The 15,886-nt window shown below is 32.4% G+C and overlaps 2 long non-coding RNA genes across 12 annotated transcripts; both read left to right on the top strand.

The window, feature by feature from the left end:
* Positions 1–2,614: 2,614 nt before the first annotated feature.
* On the top strand, positions 2,615–8,322 carry LOC112004944 (uncharacterized). Of its 3 annotated transcripts, XR_010624030.1 has the most exons (7): positions 2,615–2,829; positions 2,954–3,135; positions 3,283–3,490; positions 5,313–6,210; positions 6,345–6,417; positions 7,784–7,904; positions 8,061–8,322. It is a non-coding gene; the product is annotated as an uncharacterized LOC112004944 (long non-coding RNA). The 3 variants fall into 3 exon arrangements; XR_010624031.1 differs by lacking the exon at positions 2,954–3,135 and having other exon boundaries at positions 2,617–2,829; positions 7,784–7,842; XR_002882159.2 differs by lacking the exon at positions 2,954–3,135 and having other exon boundaries at positions 2,617–2,829.
* Positions 8,323–8,545: 223 nt separating this feature from the next.
* Positions 8,546–15,397, top strand: LOC136062218 (uncharacterized). 9 transcript variants are annotated; one of them, XR_010624027.1, is made up of 6 exons: positions 8,546–10,352; positions 10,435–12,904; positions 13,111–13,209; positions 13,319–13,385; positions 13,499–13,560; positions 13,658–15,397. It is a non-coding gene; the product is annotated as an uncharacterized LOC136062218 (long non-coding RNA). The 9 variants fall into 9 exon arrangements; XR_010624029.1 differs by having other exon boundaries at positions 10,435–10,478; positions 11,214–13,385; XR_010624023.1 differs by having other exon boundaries at positions 10,435–13,209.
* Positions 15,398–15,886: the final 489 nt, after the last annotated feature.

Genomic DNA, 15,886 nt, shown 5'->3' with positions numbered 1-15,886 from the left:
CATATCAATCTAAGTCCATTTTTAGGATTTTTAGACAAATCTGAGGTCTGACTCTTCATATTGGTTTTTTTTTAATTGGTTTTATGTTGGGTTCAGGTCTAACTCTTCCATGGCAATGGTGACGACAACATCAAATTGGGTTTGGGGCTAATTTGGGGTTTTTGAATCGGTTTTATGTTAGGTTTGATTTGGGTTGATTCCTCCTTTTTCTAGATTGAATTGAGTTAGAGAAGAGAGAGAATCAAGGCAGTCGAAGAGAGAGAGAGAGAATAGGGAATGAGAAAGGAGAGAGAAAATATATTTAAATACTCAAATTCAAAGCTACAATAACATTATATATTTACACGGGTACTGTAGTATTTCGTAAATGAACAGTATTATAAACCCACTAATGTGGGTAGTTTTTTTTAGCAAAAACGTGTAAAAAAAACTATCACTTTTTTCTATTTTCTAAAGACTAATGCAATTTCTCTAATAATAATAATAATAATTACTCGTCAATAAAAAATACATTTTTCCTTTAAACAATATTTTTCATATTAATATTAATCAGTTACTTGTTTTTGCTTTAAATAATAACCCTAAAACAAACACACTCACAAAGTTACCCACAAACAAAATAATGAGCTTTTTTCTAATCAAATAATCTTGTGTAAAAAAAAAAAAAAAAAAAAGCCATATGGTAGTCACAATTTCTATATTGTTTTCAATAATTTTTCACAAGGTATAGTATGAATTTTCTATTTGAGGATAATTGTTATCATTATGGTTGGTTCATTTTTTATGATTCTCTTAGTATGCCTCCTAGTCCCTTTATATAAGGTTAGAGTGCTAAAGTTTGACAATGAAAAATACATGAAAAAAGGAGAGGGAAACTAATTTGTATGAGATGTTTTCTTTCCTTTGGGTAGTTTGCCTCAACAAGTCATTTGATTCCTTGCTTTTACACTGGTAATGTAAGGAAATTTAACCCATTTGATCCAACTTGCCAAACAATGTAAAAAGTTTGATAAAGTGGGTGTTGTCCCACGTCGCTTAAGTGTAACTCTTTTCCATTACTTAAAACTCCATTCTACTACTACAAGAGTTACGTCTTTTTGTTATGGTACTTTGAATTAAGTAATGTGTTTGAGTTTGGTGAGAGAGTGTAATTAAGTGTGTGTATCTTTGGTAGTTAATATGTTTCTAATATATATATATATATATACACACATATAAGAAGGCAGATTGTTTGAGCAGGTATGGTATGTATAGGCTTTAATGAAGGTACTAAATGCCAATTTTACCATTCATAAAAAATAAATAAAAAATGCCAATTTTACAAAGGAGAGGAGAAGGACTTTTTTTTTCCTTAAAACCAATTAAGTGATTAGGGACGTTAAGTAAGGAGAACCTTGTTGTATTGTGCACTAGCTATTTCAGAGGTCCATATGACCATTTGTGACATATCAAGCTTCATGTTCATTATCAGTTTTGTGGATCATTAGAGCCATGAAATCACACTCACTTTTTGGGCCCTCCAAAGTATAAATTACAAAAAAAAAAAAAAAAAAAAAAATCCCATGAAAACTCATGGGCTTAGACCATGAGCTAAAGGCTTGAAGTGATTTTCTCCTTTGTTAGGTCTTTTTCCTCCATACCCATTTTGTGTAAAATATAAGTCTTTATTGAAGAAGCCCATTATGTAAAGAGAGATCATACTTGGTTGTCCATGTATATTTCATTATTAAATAGTATCATTTCTTATTTTCTCCACTTGGATTTCATATATAAAATTACAATATGATTTATTTATTAAAAAGAATCAATTCAATACATTAATTATTTAGCCATATGTGTTATGAAGAAAATGAATCCTTTTATTGAAGGATCAAAGAAAAATGAATTTGAACATATTGCGGGAATGATTGGGAAGATCTAGAACCAAAAATGGTATTTCTTAGCAATAACATATTGGAGGAATTCAATCAATACAAATTGATTGGAATTTGAATACAGCGGACAATGAGCTATTGATCCATTGAGGAGAAAATATAAGTTTCGAATCGAAATCTGCATGACAAAAGAACTATATGTCGTGAACCCATTCTAAGATGTAGATAAAAATTTTGGGTTGTGAGCCTTTTTTGTGGAGTGAGAATAACAAAAGCCCATTAAATGGTATAAAAAAAAAAGGGCGTGAGACCTTATCATGAAGTGAATAAAATTGTGGGCCATAAGCCCAACATACTAATGGTAAAAATTTTTGGATATTTTGGATAAAAAGCCAACCTGTATGTAATCAAATTAAGATTAAATAAGGATTAGATGGATTATATGAAGAATTTGAATTGTAATCAAATTAAAATTTTTATCAAGTTAAAGTTAAAGAAAAATTATATATATATATATATTTTAAAATCTAAACAAAAAAAAGGTCACTAGACATTCTATACGGGCATTAGTGTAGATATAAATAACTCTTGGGGCATTAGCACGAGAGACACAACTCTTGAGGCATTAGTGTAAGTATAAATAAAACATCACTTCTTTTTTTTATGTCTTTTCTCCTTCACAATTTACATATAAATTAAATTTTTTTTTTTTGGTAACCAAAAAAAAAAATTTTTTTTTTTCTTTTAAGTTTTTAACTTCACAACCCGATAAACACTCTCTCTCCTGATAAATCATAAACCCTTTCTTCCTCTTTGCCGTTCTCTCTGCCTCTCTCTGTTCTCAAAACCCCTAAACCATAGCACATGGGCGCTCTCTCACTCCTTCAGTGGCAGAAAGTGCCAGCCTCCCACCGGCCACCACCGTCATATACCGCCAAAGCTGCTACCAGTGCAGGTATTTTTAAACAAGAAAATTGGTGTTGTATATGATTTAAGTTTTGTTATCTCAGATTTAGGTATTTGGATTATTGGTTTGATTTTCTTTAATTTAGATATTGGGATAATTGGTTTTGATTAAGGTTGAACCCGTGCAAAATCGAAGATATCTACTTCTTCTTCAACTCTCTCTCAGCCTCTCCATCTTTTCCCTGGAAAACACAAAACACGAACTGACCTCTGACTTCTAGGTTATTGGTGTTATATACCATAATTTTATTGCTCTTCATTTGTCTAGGTTGATTGGAATAAATAATATTTACTGGTAATATGTTATTATGCTATAAATTGTTGTTAATTTTAGTTAATTTTATTTATTTACTGGCCTTCTTGGGCCTCTGTTTAATGTGGATTTTTCCTTCCTTTCTGTTTTAATTTTGTGTCAGTTTACTAAATTATGTGTATTTTTTAGATGGTGGTTTGTTCTCCTTGATTGAGTCGCAAAGCCGAGAGTGTTTTGAATGAAAAACAAAGTTACTGATGAAGGATCTGTCAATTGCAAGCCACAAAAACTGCATAAGTTTGCATACTCTCAATTTGGCTTTTGATATTGGTCATTTTCCCAGCAGGCTATACAGCAAGACTTCTTTTGCATCTCTCACACCCAAATGAACCACATTGTGAGTGTCCTTTCTGTGTTTTTCTTACTTTCTCTTTGTTTGGAAATTTTTTGTATACTTCATTGTGTGTGTGTGATAAATTACAGTGGTTAGATGTTAAATACTTAGTAACTATTTATACATTTCTATTTTGTTTAAAGTTGTACTGCAAGTTGAAGATTTTGGTTGGTGACTGTGTTATCTGCTCCCCAAAGTGTTTGTAAAAATGCCTAAACCAAACTTTCCATCACTTAGGAAGTACAAGGTAAAAAATCCAATAGAATACTTTCCATCCTTACTGAAAGTTATTTTGAATCTTAACTTCAATGTGAAGGGTTCACTGAATTTGTTCAGATAAGCTTTCACTTTGAGGAAAATATTTCCAATTAATATAGCAGTCCTATACTCCTATTGTTAAGTGCTCTGCTTATGGGGATATTTAGATTTGCTTAGGAATATGGGAACTGTTTTTTGTTAAGGTGGTGCTGTCTTTGTTAAAAAAAGAGGAAAAGGAAGTTTATAAGAAGCCTAAATCTGAGATAAAGAAAGGGTATTTCTTTCCCCATTGTTACTTCCCAGAAATGCCAAAAGTAACTGTTTCATTTGAACTTGGGACCTATATGGCTTGAATTTAGAATAAAGCATTTTAGTTGGTTGGTTGGTGTTGTTGAATGTTCTTGAGTGTTCTATAGTGTCACTACTTTTTTGACTTTTGCCTGCAGAGCCATCTTCTTAGAAACTCTCCTTAATTAATTTTTCAATATTTATCAAGGACTGAGTATTTTCATTGTAGTCCTCCACTAAATATATATGCAGTATCAAAGCACACTTTCCACTATATGTGTGCTGTTTAAGTAGATAATATTTTTGAAGTTTCTTCAATTTTTTTTCTTCATTTAAATAACAAATTTCTTTTATTAGAAACAGGACTTTAGATATTGATTTGCCATACTTATTATGTGGTTTCAATGTTTTTATTGTATTTGATGATATTTACAAATGCAAGTTTATTATTTTAGTTATTGAATAATTAACTTTCTGTTGTAGATTATTGAATTATTTTAGCCTCATGTGGATTTGTGGTTAATTATATATACTTGGTGGCAGTATTCAGTTTTGATCTTAGCCTCCCAATCCTATAGGTTTTGCTTTCATGTGTTTTAGTTTCATGGCTTTTTTTTGGTCAACTAGAATGTTTTTATTGTGGAGTGAATGTGACAGTGGTTTTGGGTTTTAAAGGTTTTCTGTTTTACTATGATATGGACATTAGCAAAAGATTTTTAATTTTGTTTTGAGAGTGACGTTATGGTTAGCTCAAAAACCCTTTAATGTTTGTCCTGCCCTATATTTATATCTGGGTTATGCATTGTTCTCATTGTGAATGATTAATTTCATTAAATGTCTTTCTTATATTTGGAGGTTTTTTAAATTAAAAAAATTAAAGGTTTGGAGAGTTGACAGGTTTTTTTTACTTGAATGAATTGACAGCAGATTTCAATGTGATAGTTATAATACACTATTTGATTTGCAGTATCCATTTTTTGGCAAAAATGTGGTTGAGTTGGGGGGTGTTGCCATTCTTCGTTACTAGGAGTTTTAAAACCTGTTATCGATTTATCATAGCTAGCTTTCATGATGTTCAATAATAATTGGTATTTGGTAGTTGATTTCATGCTTTAAATTTCTAATTTGTTAATGCTCTATCTAAAAAAAGAAAAGGTTTAATTTGTCTTTTCTATTTCTTTTTTTCTTTTTCTTTTTTTGTAAATCTTGATGAGTTTTTGTAATTGAAACCCTCATTAGAGAATGTTATTCAGTCTGTTCATTTTGTTTTCTTTTTAAGGAAGAGAGATGCAAATAAAGATGCTTAGTGAAGTGCAAAACAGGAATTCTAGGAAGTCCTCCATGGACATTGAGCATATGTGGAATAGGTGAGGCCCTATCACTGTTGGTGGGGCATCACACCATCACTATAAATATATATAATGGGCAATTTGTAATTTAAGTTATTGTTTAAATACTTTGAACCAGGTTCTCATGTTGTGGTTGCTTTATGGTTAGAATTATTAGATATATATGATTTATCGTTAGATATTCCTTTTTTTTTTTTGGTAAACAATTTCCACACCATGTCGTTGTTGATTAGTCATAAATTTAACTAAGCTATTTGTATGTTAGTGAGAAGAACATATATTTTCTTGTTCTATGGTTCCAATAGACGCTTTGTACTTTGGAGATATGTTTGCATACGAAAGAAGGCGTTGCTCTACAATTCTACCAAATTACTCTCAGTTCTTGGTCTGCAAAAGTTTGTGTCTTCCTCACTCATTTTAAGGGCTTTAATCATTCAATATAATGCTGTGAAATAAATGTCTTTGATCTTTAAATTTAAGGTAGTTGTGAATTTCCAATTTGTGTCTTCCTCACTTTTAAAAATATTGAACAATTGCATTTTTTCGTTTTACCCTATTAAAGTTTCACTGATTACTAACTGTTTGGCATAAGGTATATATTAAAAAAAAAAAAAAAAACTAAACTGCTAGAGAAAGAGATATAAACGGAGATATATCAATAGAGAAAAAGATATGAACGGACATATCGATGATTAGAGGAGCATTCATGAGACACAGAGAGAGAAATCTAATAAGATGTAGAGAGAGTTGGAGAGAGAGATCTGAGGGAGGTCTCTTTGCTTTTGTTGGACTGTTCTCCCTCCATCTTCCAGTTCCACACAGTTGTGGGTAAGTTTTATTTTCTTAATATCATTTTTATTTTTAAAACCCTGTACGATAGTTCCTCCTCTCTCCTCTCTGTAGTTGTCTCATGGGCAAGGGCTATTCAACTAAGCCACAAATGCTTTGCCTCATGGTTGCAGAGTCCTACACCTTGGTTACTGCTTCACCAAACTGCACAACCAACCTAACATCAGACCGCTGGAACAGCTATAGGTAAAATCTTTTATATTAATTTTGGGTGTTTAATAGGATTTAGGTTTGGCTAATTTGTTTGGTTTTGATTTAAGAAATTGGTTTAGATTTTGTTTTGATTTAGAATTGGTTTTTATCAATACTTGAAACCCTAATATAGGCTCTCCCTCAATTTTGGTTCCTTTCAATATACGACCCTCTATATACATTCAGCCTATGGCGAATCATTAGAAAGTGAATATCAAGTCAACCCTGTGGTAAAATTTGATACTATACATGACAAATAGATCATTATTAATTGAAAAAAATTTATGAGTATTGGAAGTTTATTGTGCTTTGTTTTTGTTTTTATTCATAGAGAAACTGAATTTTAGTGGGAAAGTTATAGTAACAGTAAATAGCCTATAGCAAAATCATTTGACAATGACTTAATAAACTTCATGATGTTAACAAACATTTACATAGAATCAACCAAAGTTGTCTTTCATGATCAATGTGAGCCACAATCGCTGTCACTTCTCCTCATAACTGACTCTTCTCTAATAAGCCACAAGACATTAAAAGAATGAATCCCTCTCTATCTCTCTCTTCTTTTTAAATAACTGTATTCCAAATGACCATAAAATTGCATTAGAAGTTTTTAGGATAATTTGATAGAAAACTTTCCGTCCTTACTGAAAGTTATTTTGAATCCTAACTTCAATGTGAAGGGTTTCACTAAATTTTTTCAGATAAGCTTTCACTTTGAGGAAATTTTTTCCTATTAATATAGCAGTCCTACTAGTAAGTGCTCTGCTTATAATCCTTTTGGAGCTTTTGGAGATTACTTTATGGGGATATTTAGATTTGCTTAGGAATTTTGATTCATGGGAACTGTTTATGTAAAGGTGGTGCTGTCTTTGTTACGAAAAGAGGAAAGGAAGTTTATAAGAGGCCTAAACCTGGGATAAAGAAAGGGTATTTCTTTCCCCATTGTTAGGAAATTTGAATATGCAAAATATTGATAACCTAAATTTTTGTCAGTGATGTTGTCGCTTTTGTTGGTGTCATCAACCCAAAAGGTATAAGGTATAGTGATTGATGATCTAAAGTGCTTATTACTTCCCAGAAATGCCAAAATTTGAATTGTTTAAGTACTTGTATGTCTGAAGCAATTGATCTAAAGTGCTTATTACTTCCCAGAAATGCGAAAATTTGAATTGTTTAAGTACTTGTATGTCTGAAGCAATTCAATAATAATTTTTATACATTTTTTTTATACTACTTAGTTTTTGAAGATATTTTTTCATCTATTCTTTGTTTGCCAATATCTGTTTCTTTCTATTGGTCAAGGTTTCAGTGAATACTTCTTTGTGCTATCAATGTTAAAGTTGTTCTCTATATACAGGTGCTGAAGGTATTATTGGGGCTGCTGCTTCTAAAGATAGCATCCTAAGGCTGTGGAAGGTAATTAGAAGAAGCCAATATGCTGTAACTCAAATAGCAAAGAAGGAAAGCTACTAATTAAAGTAATAGAATGAACCCTTTGTGCATAAATGTTTTTTTTTTTTTGGTAGCGAATGCCTAAGTTTTGTTGGCTTGGTTCCTTATTTCTTTTGCAATAGTCAAACATTCTCTATATTTGGTTTTGCTGTTTATATGTTTCGTTGGCTTGGTGAGTGCAGGGGAAGGTTTCCAAATTCTTATTAAACTTGCAAGATTATGAGTACCCACGCACCATTTTGATATATAATTCTTTGTCGCTCCCAATTCAGTTATGTCAATCTCCCAAATTATATTTGTACAAGGTCAGTATTATGCGGAAGCAACAAGTTGATTCATGTAAGCTTCAAATAATTTTAGTCACTGATTGCTATGTGAGTTTCATAGTTTTGGGTTGCAGAATTCGTAATTTTTAAAATTGAATACAATTGCAATTCACCCTAATTGTTTTGGTTATTTGTTGTGTTATAAGAACATAATACGTTCACTATGGTGATTTAAAAGCTTTCCCATGCTTTCAAGAGGTGCCAAATCAAATAAATATAAGACATGTTGATGAGTAACAGTTGCACAATACCTCTCTTTGTATCTTCCTAAGAAACATTGTCCATTTGATTTACACCATCTTTGTTTGTTTTTTTTCTCTGCTTTGTTTTTATTTTTTTTTTTTTTTTTTTTTTGACAGACGAGTGGTTCTGTTCGAAAAAACTTGAAAGATTTGTTCAGTTTGTATAAATTGTAAAATTTGACAGTACATTGTTCTTTGTACAAAGTCGATTGCTTTGTAGGTTTTGGTAGATATTTTATTTATTTTTTGGAAGAGAATGATGGGTGGCAAAAGCATATGAAAAGAGGGGTTCACACTTCACACACTGAAGAAACTGCAATACCAGATTATATGTCTTTAGTAAACTTTGGTACTTGGCCTTATTATCTTTTGATGGTGGGCATGGTATTTTGTTTTTATTTCAATTGTGTTATATTGATCTTGGACTTTCAAGTGGGGAGGAGATGGAGCTACTCAAGGGAATAGATAGCATCTTTCTCAAATTATAAAGGAATTTGTCCCACTTTATTGCTTCTTTTTGGTACTATTTATCTATTTCATTATGTCATTAAACTCATTCCATGCCTTTTAGTTTCATAATAAATAATATTCTAGAGTATTTACTTGAATGCCAAAAGAAAATTATAGTTGTATGGCTTATTGTAATTTTTTTAAGTATGTGATTTTAGTTAACTTCTATGATAAGAGAGCTGCACGATTAGCATACCTTACAACTCTATGACATAATTTATTTACTATTACGTGTTAATTTATTTTGTTTTATGACGCGTAGAAATCCACAAGTATCACAAATAGTACCAAACTCCTAACTAAAGGCTCACATTCCCAAGACTTGCTAATAAATGTATGAATAATATGCAATTTGGAAAAATCTTGATGAAATTTTAGAAGTTTAAAATCTTAGTATATATAGTTTTTTAGAAAATATTATGATGGAATATGGACTGTATGATTTATTATTTTTGCATGTAGTTTGAATAAGTTGTTAGAAAAACTAACAATATGTTTCTTAAGTGTATAATTCTTTTTATTTTTGTAAGTAAATCGTTTTTAACATTTGGAAGAATGTTTAGTACTTAGTACCACCACTATCATATAAATCCTATTTGATCCAACATTTTTTTTATTCTTCATGCTTATTTTAAAATTTTTTGATAATTCAAGAGGGGCTATTTGAACCTGACTAAATATAGTTATAATGTTAAATAGATTTTGTAGATGTTCATGCTTTTCTGTGCGGGTTAGCAACTAGTGTGTGTGTGTGTCTATATATATATATAAAGCGTGTGTGACTCGGATTAGACGGCTAGTATGAGTCTCTCTTAAAAGAGAAAGAGTCCAACAATGCGAATGGCCTATCCAACAATGCGAATGGCCTAGTTTAGTTAAAGCCCATATGCACTGTCTAATAAAATTAGAGCCCATGTTTTTTACAAAAAAGGAAATAGTCCATCCTCTCTCACTGGGCTCAGCCTGCTGAATCATTTTCCATAAAAGAGACTCTAACGCTCCGTTTGTTTCAATATAAAATAGTTTCAAAATTTTTTTTTCCAATTTTACGGTATTTGTTTTGCAGTAAAATATTTGATCTAAAGTAAAATATTTTCAATCAACCAAATCAACCTAAGCAAATTTATATAAAATATTTTACACTTAAAATTTTGGTAAAACAATTTTACATTTGCTCACTCCCTCACAACCTGATACTTGCCACTCCCGCAATTACTTTTGTGCTTAAACACTCCCTCTCATATTTCTCTCCAAAAAAACCCAGCCATCCTCAGACTTCTCTCCAAAAAACCCAGCCACCTCCGGTCCCTGTCCGGCCAATCCCCAGCTCCAAGGTTCAAGGCACCACAGGCCAGCTCCAGCTTCCGCCAGCGCCGCCCATCGCCGGCAAAACTAGGTACTTTTCTGCCTTTTTAGATTAGATTTCTCCTTTTCTTTTCGTTTTTCTTCATCTCTAACCCATCTTTAGTTTTTCTTAGGTTCGATTTCTACTCCTTGCTGGAAAAACACCTCAAAGTTTCAGGTATTATTTTTGATGAATCATAATTTTTACACATTTGATTTCTTATCATTTTTCATATGGGTTTTTCGGTGTTGATTTGATAGTGTGAGATTTATTTATTTTTTTGATGATTTTGACATTGGTTGTTTGATATGAGTTAGGGTTTATGATTTTCAGATCTGGGTTTTTTTTGGGGGGGTTTTATTTATGTGTGGCATAATGATATTTTATGATGAAATTATTGTATACTAGTTTATGATATATGTTTGAGATCCAAGATTCCTTGTTAGAATTTGAAGTAGCAGATCTCATATGAATTCAATGTTTGATTCCCTTTGAGGCCATGTTTGCACTTTGTTCCTTGGATTAAAGGCTGTTGTTTATATTTTATACCAACCAAAGCATTAGCTAAAACAATCCAAAATAGGTCATATCAATCAGGTGGGTCTGAGTTAATCAACTATGGGCTTCAGTGAAATGATAATTTTTAATAATTCTCCTTGTGAATCTGATATGTAGTTATTTAAATAATAACTATTTAACGGGAGGAATACCAGCACAGCTTGCAGATTTGACCAAATTGGAAATGTTGCAAGTATTGCTTCTCTCCCTCCCTCCCTCCCTCCCTCCCTTCCTGTGTGCGCGTGTTTGTGTGTGGTTGATAAGAATGTTGCTCATCATTGTAAACCATATATTATAATATTATCTTAGCTATGTGTATGAGGTTCTGATTGTTGATTATTTTGGTACTCATAGTTACCTCTCCTACAATAAAATTTCTGGAGCTGTACCAACTTGACTTGCTAATATTCCTAAATTGATCTACTTGTGAGTTCTCTTTCAAAACTTTTATTTCTATATTTGATTGGTTATTGTTAAGGAGTTGACTTTCATAGAGATGTGAAGGACCTATTGCCCTTTTTGGTTGTAAAAACACATTGGCAGCCTGGGGCCCTGGTTGGCGGCGGCTGCTGCTGCTGCTGCTGCTCTCTCTCTCTCTCTCTCTCTCTCTCTGGGAAATGATTAGGTTGTTTAAGAGATTATTGGATTAATTAGTGTTTTTCTGATTTGATTAACTTGACCCTGGTCCTATGTATAAGGGAATATATACTTCTTATAAATGAAAAAAATAGCTGAATCTTTTTATCTTTAAATTTGATTTTGCATTTGTTGTTGCTGCCTTGCTGGTGCTGCATCATTTTAGCCGGAATTAACCTTTTGACATAATGTTCTTATGATTTATATAAATGCTGTTTTACGTTTTGTAATATTCAGTTTGTTATTATTTTCACCTGCTTGCTATTGGCAACCAAGACAATGTATTATCAGACAAGAATGATAATAATTAAATTTAATGGGAATGTCTGCCTCACTTCACAGTCTGTTCAGAATTATCCACACTAATCTTCCTAACTTTGTGTCTTGGTTGCTGCCTTCACTAGGATATATGTGTTTTAAACTATACCAACTAATAACTATTCATCATGTAGTCGATCATAAAAAAAAAATAAATAAAAAAACGTAAAAATCTACAACCACTCACCTTTGATCACTTATTTTATTTTAAGTTATGTAAACAATTGTAACATGCAATCTGACTAAAAGAATACAAATGCATCTTCTTCATTGTGCTAACCTCTGCTTTTTGATTGTGTGGCTGGATTTTTCTATTTTGTTTTAGTTTTGTGTGGCTAAAGAAAAGTTAAAAGAGCCCATTATCTTGGTTTTGTTATGTAGATGGATAACCAAAAAATTTGAGCAGCAGTTCTTGCCACAGTTGCATCTGTCCTTGCTGTGGGAGCTATAATATTAGAAGATATTAGGTCTAGGAGATTTATAATTAGGCAACCTCGTGTGAACGGGGATTATGAAAGAGAGGGTTTTATAAGTGATATTCTTCATCGAGGTGATGCACGTTGCAGTTTTATGATAAGAATGAGACCTGTAGCTTTCTATGAATTATGTAGAATTCTGATTGACATGTTTTGGAGTTATTATGGAATAATGTTTATATTTTGGATTCAAAATATAAACATTATATTTTGGATTAATTAGTATTATGATAATGTTATATTTTGTCCAGAAATATTTTGCAGGTTTTGCTGTTTTGGTTGAGAAATATTTTGTAGGTTCTTTCATTTTGAAATAGGTCATTAAGGACAAGATACTCTCCTTGGATTACCTGAACTATCAGGTTGAAATATTGACTGTTGATTCTGAGCTTTCATTTAACAATGGGGTGATTGTTCTAGTTACTGGTATTTTTACTGGAAAGGAAAATACTGGAAGGAAATTCAGTCAAGTTTTCTTTTTAGCCCCTCAAGAGAATGGCTACTTTGTCTTGAATGATGTTTTTATGTTCATATCTGAATCTGTGGAGGTTGATACTGTGGCAAATAATCACATTGAAGAAAGTGCTCCAAAAGCTCCTTTGATGACTGATCCTAGTAAGTGTCATGTTTCCATTTGTTTGCACTCTTTTTTTGGTCTCATTCTCTCTGGTTGCCTCTTTTTGTTTGGGCAAGGGTGTCTTATTTTTGAATTTATAAAGGATTTATTGTACTTGGAATGGTGTTCAATTTGAGATGTTATACAAACTTCCCTTTTCATACCCAGCTTGTTTCTTCTAATATCTATGATTGTACGTGTCCAGCTAAGACTCATGCCATATTTGTACCAAATCTGCCTATGAATGCAACTGTTGAACAACTTGAAGCGGTTTTCAACAATTTTGGGCCTATTAAGCTTAATGGTATTCAAGTTAGTAGCAAGATATGTTTCACATTTCACTTGGTTAACTCCATTTAGATTTCTTATTTATAATGATGTTCACATGTTTTTTATGCAAATCTTCTATCCAGCAACAGGGGACATGTTTTGGTTTTGTGGAAATTTGAATCTGCTAGTTTGATTCAAATTGCTATTGAGGTATTGACTTTTTTGTTTTATATTCTTCGCCGCCTAATCAGTTGTTATCTTGTATATTAAACTCAGATTCTCATTCGCTGAATTTTTAATAATGTGATTGTAATGTTGAACAGGGAGATAAGAGTCAGCGAGACTCTTGGATGGAAATTCCTTGCCTGAAAAAATATGGTTAAAGGTTTTCTTTCTTTTAGGTTTTCGATTTGGTGTTTCTTGATTTGATGATTGTTTTAAATTGAAGAAATCTTATTCATGTCGGTTTCTCTCTTTTTTAGCAACAATTCTCTATTGGGGTCAATGATGTCACTCGCGTCCTTGAATGCATGGCGCCAAGTGCTCAAGTGGGAAGCTCTCCTCAATTGCCCTCTTCAATCAGGAACAATTGTAAAGCGCCTTTAGTTCAGCTTCAAGTAAGTTGCCTCATTGTTATGTTGTATTTTTCTGTGAGATAATTTCTTCAATTGAACTGAGAAACCTGCTGTCATTACAACTTATTCTCACTCACACACTCGTTACATAAATCTCATATTTTGCTATTTCATTTGCCAATGCATGTTTCTGTTCCGTAGTTGACAAAAGAATTTGATGGAGCACTTAGTTATCCTAGATCTTTCTCATGTTCTCAACTCCAGTTTCAAGTCATTAGATTTTATGAGTCTGTGGATGGCGGATTTGGTAGTGTGGACTCTAGATTACTGTGACTGAACAATATGTTCCATATAAAATTAGGTGGCAGTCAAAATTTCTTTTGTTTGGTATACTGTCCGTCGAAGTGAATGCAATATTCTTATTGAGTGTTTGTACAATGGTCCTGCAATTACTATTATGTGAGTAGATATTCAAGAATTGTCTTTTTTCTTTGCTAAGGTAATCAATTATTGTCTTGTTTAACATTTAATATGAAGTGGGCAATCACAGTGTACAATGTTCTAGCTAAGGCACATTGTTGGTCGAAACTTATTTCCAAAGTCGTCATTGCTAAATTAATTTTCCTGCAGATTTTTTGTTATTTACTTTCGACAAGAACTTAGTAATGGATAATTGTTGTTTCACACTTGCAAATGTGAAATGTTTCACACAATGTCCACATTCTCACACCAAATATCTAAATTTTACACATGATTTGAACGAATGTGGATGTGAGTAAGTTGCTCATGAAATTTAGTCTTTATGAGGAGTATTTCGTTTTGTTTCTTTAAATTGATTTTCACATGGGTGCAGGTCCTCAGACCGTAGCAAAATCATAAGAAAGCCACAAAATCAATTTCGGGTTGAAATGCATAGTTGGACTAGAATTTTGAAACTCCGCAGGAACAACTAGAGTGTACATATATATAAATTCCACAGCCACCACACATTCTTGTACGCTTAAAAAACTCTAGAGTAGAACTTCTATATTATGTAAAAGAAATAAAAATAAAAATAGAAAGACTACCTCCCATGATCCACCAGTCCCCTCCTCTCCATCACCTTCACCTCTTCCATTTCTATCATTGCCTCCTCCTCCATTTCCACCACTGTTATCCCCTTCATCATCGTCCCCTCCATTAGCACTCCCATCCCCTCCATTTGCATCACCACTGTCCTCTCCACCACTGCCATCTCTTCCATGTGCAGCTCTCCCCTCCTCTCCATCACCATTGCCTCCTCCATGTTCACTCCTCCCATCACTGCCACTTCCTCCATGTCCATTGCTCTCGTCCCCTCAATGTCCACCACCTCCCTCCTCTACATCAAGGGCATCTCCTCTATCATGTGCAAGCTGCTTTCTCTCCTTAATGTGCTCAATAATTTCTTCTATCTTGTCATGGTAGCAATAGCATAGGAGGCTAACAGCAACAATTATCACTAACAAACTAGGTAATATTGCAGCAAAAAGCACAATTTGTAGAATCTTCTTCATTCTAAAAAGGCTAGCTTATCTGAAAGAAAAAAATAAAATATATATATATATATATATATAAGTAAGTTTATTATTGATTTGCAATTCAAGAAAAATACAAAGTATGACATATATACATGTCTTTCTGCATTAGTTAAAAAAAAAAACATTAAATCTAACCAAAATTAAACTACATTTACAAGAAATAATATTTATAAAAATTAAATATAACAAAGTCACAATAAGCAACTATAAAATAAATAGCAATTAAATTCAACCAAATTAGACTACTATGGTAAAAAATAAAATTCAAAATCAATTTCATTCATCTCAACCAAATTAGACTACTATGTTTTTTTTTTTTTTTTGGGGGTCCGGCTCCCCTCCCGTTCAATTATCTCCCGTTCCCTGCCATTTTAAAATAGGTGAATGACATGTGGCACATATATAATCTAAAGTTAGGAAAATGGACACGTCAAACCCCATTTATTTTTCAAACTCCCTACCCTCCAGATGAGTTTATTGACATTGTTTGGGCGATCAAAGATAACTACGGTGAGTTTAATTGGGAATTGTTTGCTATCACTGCCTGGAGTCTTTGGAATAATAGAAATATTGTGAG

The sequence above is a fragment of the Quercus suber genome, unplaced genomic scaffold, assembly GCF_002906115.3.
Source record: "Quercus suber isolate HL8 unplaced genomic scaffold, Cork oak 2.0 scaffold_393, whole genome shotgun sequence".
NCBI lineage: Eukaryota > Viridiplantae > Streptophyta > Magnoliopsida > Fagales > Fagaceae > Quercus > Quercus suber.
The sequence above is the reverse complement of the archived record's forward strand: the minus strand, read 5'-3'. Positions and strand labels throughout refer to the sequence as shown.